This window comes from Malaclemys terrapin, chromosome 7 (assembly GCF_027887155.1).
Source record: "Malaclemys terrapin pileata isolate rMalTer1 chromosome 7, rMalTer1.hap1, whole genome shotgun sequence".
NCBI lineage: Eukaryota > Metazoa > Chordata > Testudines > Emydidae > Malaclemys > Malaclemys terrapin.
In genome coordinates this window covers 102,886,746-102,896,413 of record NC_071511.1, presented here as the reverse complement: position 1 = coordinate 102,896,413, position 9,668 = coordinate 102,886,746, and positions in this window count along the sequence as shown.

Sequence of the window (9,668 nt, the reverse complement as noted above, 5' to 3'; positions counted from 1 at the left end):
CCCTGCAGGTAAATGGCCAATCAGGATGCTGTGGCCTGAGGAGCTGACTCCTCCATGACTCCAAATGACTGAGTGCAGGGTGTTGCTTCATCGCATATGGGCTTGATAGACCATAATTTGAACAGTAAGAGGCCTTGTTGGTTGTGCGTTACCATTCTAAGATATTGACAGATACTTTGAGTGCGTCCTAAGAGTTGCCCCTAATGCTTAACCATCACACCTATTTGCAACATTTATTTGCAATCACTTGTGCTAACACCAATGCTGTATGGCATATTATGAACATATGCACCAGAAAATCTCAGGTTGGCTTCTCATTGGTAGTTCTATTGATTCAGAAAACCCATTTGCTTCTGCAGGTCAATATTCCATCTGCAGTCTTGCCTGTAACTTCACAGATTTATTATTATATATTTAAAAATAACCCTTGCTAGAAAGAAACATTCCCATACTCAAAGATCAGAGACATTTTCTTTTACTTTTTACTACATTGTTTCCTACTGCTTATAACAAAGGTTTTACAAAATGTTTTACATGATATAGAACTGTATTATGTATATTTTTATTAGACAAAGAATTTAGCTATGTTTATTCAAATTAGGCCTTTTTCTTGAAGCTCACATTTTTGGAAATATGTCATAAGAGTTTTAATGAACGTAAAATGGAATGCATAGTCACAAATAAGTGTTATGGACAGTGTTGATGTGACTAAGACTCAAAACCAAATATAAAAATAAATATGACATTTTGTCCTTCAGATATGTGAAAATGTGAATGCAAATTCTGTAGTCTTATTTTCTGATCCCTGCTACTCTCTAATCTTATCAAATATACATTCACATATTCTGAGACAGTCTGATAAAGTAGGCTGATACAAACAAGTTGCATTAGATTTTGTAAAGTACATTTTCCTAGTAAATCCAATTTCACAATTTTGTTTCTGGTGACATATTAGCCATTTCTTAGTATATAAAAAGGTATTAGAATATTTTAACTGTAGAAGACAGAACTGTGCTCTACAGTAAAATGTAGTATAATGTAACCACACTGAATATTATCTGTCTCCAGAAAACATTCTTTCTTTATTGTTTTACAGTGTGTACCTGGTCTACTCTCTCAGGGCCCAGGTAACTAGTATTCATCAGCAAACATCTCACTTACCACTTTCTGTCCTCATGCTGCTTATCTGCTCACACTTTCTGATATCGTTTGTATCTGAATGGAGGAGCCTCAAGATTCATAAATCTGTATGCAGTTGTATGGTTCTCAAACAGCAATTCATTTTAATTATGTGTGACATAAAAAGACCACCTACAGATGAGACAATACAGTGTAAGATTCTCAAGGTTACTATAGGGAATACTTCATAACTGAAGTATGTTTTCCCAAAGGAGTTATACTACCATTTGATTTAATTTTTAATTTTTACATTTTAATCAAAATAGATCAAATGGTGGTGGTATCTCCTGGGAAACATACTTCAGATATGAAGCAGTCCATGTTCTCTTTAAATATGTAAAGCTGCCATTTATGTATAACTCATGAATGACACCCTGTGTTGCAAGCAAATATCATGCAGTGATTCCTACATTGTTTTAGTAACAACACCATAATCACACATACATATCAAGACATGGCATTAAATAGTATCAACACCAGAAGCTAATTCAATATATGGTTGGTCCAAAAAAGAGCCAATCCTTTATATTGGCAGGCCCCATCCTCCACATTGTCCCCAAATATCAAACAAGTCTTTACCTGGAGTTTCCAGAAGACCACAACTATTACTTGAAAACTCAAAATTAGAAACACTAAAGAACAAAGCAACAGTTTCAAACTTGGGTATCTAAATTTAGGCACCCTTATCCAGAAGTAGGCACTGAATGATGATCTACCAACTTTAAGTCCAGCTGCCACAGGCTCGCTGTCTCCCTCTTTGTTCTGTCCTACTCAGGTTCTTACACTCCGTTCATCCCTAGAGTATCTAAACACCTTCCAGTAATGCATGAAGCAACATGATTAACATCTGCCATGCATTTGTTCTCTCATCCTTTCCTGAAGGGAGAGAAGTGTGTGCAGGGGAGTATTTTGTTTTGGATTTTTTTTAAATAAATGACACTAATACACATATTCTTATGTTAGAGAAGGTATGGTCAATGAAATGCTTCTTGCATTTAAAGCAGAAGGTGGTGGAGGTCTTCCCAGCTGCCTGCTCCAGCTCTGCCAAAGAGATTTGAACTCGGACAAATGCTTATGTAGTCCCATTTGAAAATAAGCTTACAAATTAACTGCCATTTATGTTACACTCAGGGTGAACTGTGTATGTGAAATACATGAGTTATATCTGGATGATCTGTTTAACAGGAGAAAGAGTCAAGTCTAGGAGAAAGTCTTTGAGACAAGAAGAAAAATAAGCACTTCAGAGAGCAAACCTTTTCTTGAACATTTCTTCATTGACTTTAATTAATCCCTTGATAGACTCATGATCTTGAAGATTTTATTATTTATTTTAAAAGAGATCTTGCTCACCAAATAGTCTTCAAATATTCTGAACCTCAGTTTAATGGGTGAAAATAACTTCTGAAGATTTGCTAGTGTCAATTGTGTTGGCCTGATATATAAGCAGTTCTTAAAATCATATTAAGCAATTTTTTTTCACTCTTAATAACAATTTGTCATCCGAAGATAACCATGGGAGCTAAGATTTTCAAAGCAGTGCAGTGGATTTAGCCATACATTTTCCCTTAAAGAAGGGAAGATGCACTGCTTTGAAAATCTCAACCAGGAAGTTCTCTTAACACAAGTCAGACACTGGATCTTTTCCTACCCACCCTTTGCATATTATTTTCCAGATACTAGATTCTGAAGCAACATAACTACAAAGTCTGTGACTTCTAACAATAAATTCAAGTCAGAGGAGATCTAAGGTTGAATGGAAAAACCAACACAGGCTTTAACACTAGGTTAGGCTCAAACATCAGTAGTGACTTCAGTAATAGCCAATTTGACCTTTACAGGCAGTATAGAAGGAACTTTAATACTTGCTTTTAAAAAAAAACAACTTCAGCTGGCTTTTTATGTGTTACTTTCCCTTTGGACTGTTTCTGGCATGAAGACTATTGCAAAAAGGTCTGGAGAACTAGGGAAGCATGACCCTTAGCATTACCTTGGCATACCTATGCCTTTAACCTGTAGATACTGTGGCCTCAGAGACCATTGTAGGTACTCTAGAGGCTCACATGCTAGGTAAGAAAATGTGGAGAACCCTGCATGGCAGAACCTCATCACAAGATTTTTGGGTTTTATTCTTTTCCTTCTCTGATTTTTAGCTGTATGTGTCTGACAGAGATGCGACCTTTTTGTGGTGGCCTTAGTAACTGGGAAAACAAGCTGGGAAAGTTCATTCAGTGTGTGAAAGAGCAAGATCGGGACTTGGAAAATACTCAAGGACACCTCAGCAGGTGCTGCAAAACTTGAGATTTCACTGGCCACTTATGCTTTTGTTCAAGTGTGATATAAACAAAATAATTAATTCATGGGCTGAGCATGTTCATCCCTGATTCAGCAAAGTACTTAAGCATGTGAATAGCACCTATAATACAATTGGTACAAATTTTATAGTTTTTTTTTCAGAAATAACTGTGGTAAAATAATATCTGCTGCATCAGTCAAACTTCTGGAAATTCTACTCATCAGGACTATATCCTGCCTATAGTATGTGTACAAAATTCCCATTAACTTCAGCAGGCATTCCATGTAGATTAATGGTAAGATATGAGTATTAATATTAGACTTGCTATTATTTCACTTTATGTTTAAATCTGAAATTAATGTGAAAACAAAATTATTGAAATGTGACTTAATATAGGACAAATATACTTCAATTACATTATGTTTTCTTTCAGTATTGCCAAGCAGTGATAGGTTTATCAGCATTAGGTTTGCTTTGGTTCAGCTTGGTAATTTACAGCATGACTCTTGTTCAAGTTTCAAATATACTATAACTTTTTGTATTCATTTCTTAGTTTCACCTGCTGGCATCAACAAGCCCATGAAAATGACTAATTGTCTACTCCCTTGAATCTAAGTTTTGATGACTCAATTTCAGGAATGACCAGCACCATCCAGCCAAGTAAAATATGAGTGCCAATACAGTTTGTTCATAATTACCCCGTTCCAAGAAACAAAAGAAACCTTTTGAGTAAACTGTATTTTAACATAAAAAGATATTATTCTCATCGTGGCCCTTTCGTGTTCATTCTCACATTGGATCAGTTCCTCTTACTTGCTCAAATCAGACATCAAGCCAGTAGTAGAGGCCTGATTCTCTTATCTTGAATGGTGTGTAGTCAATTTTCATCCATGCAGAGTGGATGTAAAATGCAACTAAATCAGAATCCTTCATCCAATCCTCAAAAACAACCCCTCCCCCAACCAAATTGTCAGGGATGGTCTATATAATACTTAGTCCCCAGCATTGAGTCAGAATTGGACTAGATGATCTATCAAGGTCCCTTCCAGTCCTACATTTCTATGATTAACTTGCACTGATGCCAGCATCTTACACCCACTGTACACAGGTGTAAATGGCGACACAAGATGAAAATCAGGCTCCGTATCACCCATCTTGGCTTCAAATATTAACTTCTTAAATAAGGTTATTCCTTTTTCAGGACTGTTGAGTTTTCAGGACTTTGTTCTGCATTTGTACAGCACCGTGGGGTCCTGGTCCATGATTAGGGCTCCTAGTTGCTATAATAATACAAATAAATAATACTCTGATAGAACTTTAAATAGTAAAAATCAGATAAGTATAATTCCTTTAATGTTCCCTTTCTTAGATCTCCTTTTTAAATAAATCTGCACCAGAACTGGAATGAATTCAATACATCATTAAAAAAAATATTTTCTCATTTATCAGACATGATTTACAGTTTAATTTATTAGTCTACAGAGCTGGCCTGCTAAAGAGGGGTTCAAAGACCAGCTGCCACTTGAGCAACTAAGCTTGAGGTGAAGACTAAAAGACTGGTGTCAGTCTAGAAAGAGTCCTGAAAGAAACCAGGAGTAAGGGGAAAGTTAGGATGGAAGGCTTCATGTATATTTGCTGGAGATATTTGCTTTTGCCATTAACCCAGAGTGTAGGTGGGGTGATGCTGTTTGGAACTTTATTAAAACAGCTTGAGTGAAGTGAGCTTGTTTTGAAATGTTAGTAGTTTCATATGTAATTACACTAGACCAGGGATTGAACTGTCTGGCATGGGATGGAGAAACCGCACTTAGCTCCACAGTGGTGTACAAAATAAAAATGGTGTACATTTATCTATACATTTCAACCGTCTGAAGAGTGTACCTTGATTATGAATGGGAACATGAAGGAAAAACAGTCACTTTCACACTTTTAAGCCAAGGTGGTGTTTAATATTACTGCTTTTGTGAACAGCAATTTACAAAATACAAAGTTAAAAAAGATCAGATAAAAATATTAGATTGTATCAGTTATATCTGGATTAAAACCAGGAAACAAGTCTGTGTATTGCTATACACATTCAAATGTACCTCTCACAGGTTATTTTGTGTACAAAAGCATAAACATTAGGAAATATAAAGTGTATATAACATTACCAATAAAATCAAAATACCACAATGATATATTATATGGTAAGGAAAACTCTCAAAACAATAATTTTGTGGTTCTAGTGCAGATTTAACACAAGTCTTCTCTGAAGAATGCTTACCTCTCCAAATCTGTATTGTATTTGTCTGTACCCATTACAACAGCTTTACCATTCTGACTGATGGCAAGCCTGGAACTGGATGACAAATACAATACATTAAAAAAAATTACTATTGTTATGTCTTTAATATATTAAAAGATCTCATTTTCAAAAGGTTTTCATACCGGCCTTATTAGACACACATTCCATATTCCATTGGGGGGGAAAAATTTCAAAACCATTTTAGCATGTAAACATACTACAAAGCAGCCCAGAGTTGCCCTAAAGCTTCAGATATGGAAATAAAAAATCACCCACTCAATTTCTGCAATGGACTTTTACATATTTTCTAGTTCATAAAAATCAAGGGAATACGATAGGGCCCAAGAAAGTGATGCTTAACTATACTAGGTGTTTCACAAATGGTTTTGGACACGATACATAAAGTTGGATTTGCATCTACACAGAAGTATTTTATTAAACAGCAGCTAGTAGCATCCCCAGGAACACAAGTAGGCTGGCTAAATTAATTTTAGGGCTTCTGGCTATGTGCACTACAAGTTCAAAACAATGCGTGGTAAAATGGCACTCCTAGGCTGCTGTGATTTTAAAAAATATGCAGCATACCTTCCTCTTATAATTTTACATCCCAGAAACTTTTCAATATTTTACTGTAAACTACATTAAGAAAAAAAGTATTAAGGGGATTGCTAGTAGATGCCATTACAAAGTTAGGATGAATGTACTTTCACAATGTGAATTAATCTGAGAAGTAATTTTGATAAAACCTTGATTACTGAAGAACCTACTTCATGTACAGTAAAGCCACCAATGCTAATCAAAAGTAGCAAGACTGTAGATTAGCATCAGAGGAATGGTTGACAAATTTTTTCTGTTTGTTTTGTAGACCCTGAAAAAAGGTGGAAGTATCAGAGTTACAAGGTGACTAAAAATGCAGATCTGAAATGACCTATAATTTCAGTGCAAATTGTAATCTTAGGTCTCAAGGTTTACTTAAGAGGCAAGAGAATTAGGTGATATCCAGAACTAAAGCACAGTAATAACGTATGGTGTTCAACGGACTAGAAAAAACTGGCATGGAAAAGTAAGAGGGGAGGATGCGAAAGTTAAAATGACATTCCTCATTCATGAAGAAGTGGCAAGGTCAAAGCAGGCAAGGTCTAAGTAGCAAGATCTAAGCAAGTCTTAATGGGCCCTTCTCTGAGGAACAGAAGGGAACACTCTATTCTGCTTTATACAACTATTCCGTATTTTACAACAACCATATGTATTACGTGAACTGGTAGAGACAACTGGTTTACACAACACTATTCGCAAACTCACAGTGGCAGGTGAGGGTTGAAATAGGCCGGAAGGACTTCATTCTCTAATTTGTTAAAGCACAGTAGATTAGATCAGTTCATAATTGTTATCACTTAGCTAGGTGAGCTTTTTCTTCAACAGTTTTATAGTACTGTTCAGGGCTGTCAAGCGATTAAAAAAATCAATCACGATTAATCGCATGATTAAAAAATAATCGTGATTAATCATGCGATGAACTGCACTGTTAAACTATAAAAGAATACCATTTATTTAAATATTTTGGATGTTTTCTACATTTTAAACTATATTGATTTCAATTAAAACACAGAACACAGTGTACACTGCTCACTTTATATTTATTTTTTATCACAAATATTTGGGCTGTAAAAAACAAAAGAAATAGTATTTTTCAGTTCACCTCATACAAGTACTGTAATGCAATCTCTTTATCATGAAAGTTGAACTTACAAATGTAGAATTATTTACAAAAAATAACTGCATTCAAAAATAAAACAATGTAAAACTTTAGACCCTACAAGTCCATTCAGTCCTACTTCTTGTTCAGCCAGTCACTCAGACAAACAAGTTTGTTTACATTTTCAGGAGATAATGCTGCCCGCTTCTTGTTTACAATGTCACCTGAAACTGAGAACAGACGTTCGCATGGCACCGCTGTAGCCAGTGTTACAAGATATTTACATGCCAGATGCCCTAAAGATTAATATGTCCCTTCATCTTCAACCACTATTCCAGAGGACATGCATCCATGCTGATGACAGATTCTGCTCAATAATGATCCAAAGCAGTGCAGACCAATGCATGTTCACTTTCATCATCTGAGTCAGATGCCACCAGAAGAGGGTTGATTTTCTTTTTTGGTGGTTCAGGTCCCGTAGTTTCTCCATCAGAGTGTTGCTCTTTTAAAACTTCTGAAAGTATGTGCCACACCTCGTCTTTCTCAGATTTTGGAAGGCACTTCAGATTCTTAAACCTTGGGTCAAGTGCTGTAGCTATCTTTAGAAATCTCACATTGGTACCTTCTTTGGGTTTTGTCAAATCTGCAATGAAAGAGTTCTTAAACGAACGTGTGTTAGGTCATCATCTGAGACTGCTATAATATGAAATATTTGGCAGACTGCGGGTAAAACAGAGCAGGAGACACTATTCTCCCCCAAGGAGTTCAGTCAAAATGTAATTAATGCATTATTTTTTTAACGAGCAGCATCAGCATGGTCATGGAAGCATGATCTCTGGAATGGTGGCCGAAGCATGAAGAGGCATACGAATGTTTAGCATATCTGGCATGTAAATACCTTGTAATGCTGGCTACAAAAGTGCCATGCGAACGCCTGTTCTCACTTTCAGGTGACACTGTAAATAAGAAGTGGGCAGCATTATCTCCCATAAAGGTAAACAAACTTATTTGTCTTAGTGATTGGCTGAATAAGTAGACTGAGTGGACTTGTAGGCTCTAGAGTTTTACATTGTTTTGTTTTTGAGTGAAATTATGTAAAAAAAAAAATCTGCATTTATAAGTTGCACTTTCATGATAAAGAGATTGCATTACGGTACTTGTATGAGGTGAACTGAAAAATATGATTTATTTTTTCATTTTTACAGTGCAAATATTTGTAATAAAAATAATATAACGCGAGTACTGTACACGTTGTATTCTGTGTTGTAATTTAAATCATTATATTTGAAAATGTAGAAAAACATCCAAAAATATGTACTACATTTGAATTGGTATTCTATTGTTTAACAATGCGATTAAAACTGTGATTAGTCGCGATTAAAAAAATATTTTTAAGTTAATTGCATGAGTTAACTGCGATTAATTGACAGCCCTAGTATTGTTCCTAAACACAGATGTCTCATACTGTTGCTATACAGTGCAAAAGATAACTGTATGTTAACTATTTTTGTTACAACCTATTCTGAAATGTGTGTACAGTTTTTATGATTTTATCCCATTTACTTTCTGAACTGTAACCCTTAGATGTTCAGTACATATAAGTCTACTCAAATGAATAACACTATCGCTGAAACACTAAAGGATGAGACAGTGCAAAGAGATGTAAAATGCGACCAGTCTGATTTGTTAGCATATTATTCCTTTGCTCTGTTGTAAGTGACCACACAAGATGCAGGGCAGTGGTGAAACAGGCCCAGGCTCGTGTTACAAGCAAGAGTGGTAAGAACAATCAAAATTCTCATGTTGTTGGGCTCAACAGGTACAGTATAGTCCAAGGATGAAGTCTTGGGAGTCACTGTGGATAACGTAATGAAATACCTTCCCACTGTGCAGCAGCAGTGATAAAAAACCCATTATAATCAAACCCTAGTATAACTTAATCAACCCTCTGTAATACAGCCAAGGACTGGGACCAATCCTTGTGATTTCTGTAAGGTGAGATATTACAAAAACCAAGTATTGTATAGCCTGAAGGGAGAAGAGTTAGCGGGAACATGATATAAAAATTATGAAGAGCAGAGTGAACAATACTTGGACCTTCATTTTTGCCACATCTCATAACAGAATTAATTAAAGATCAACAGTTTAGGCCAAACAGAAGAAATGTGCATGGACGTTATCAATAATTCACTGAAAGAATTCATAACTTTGTT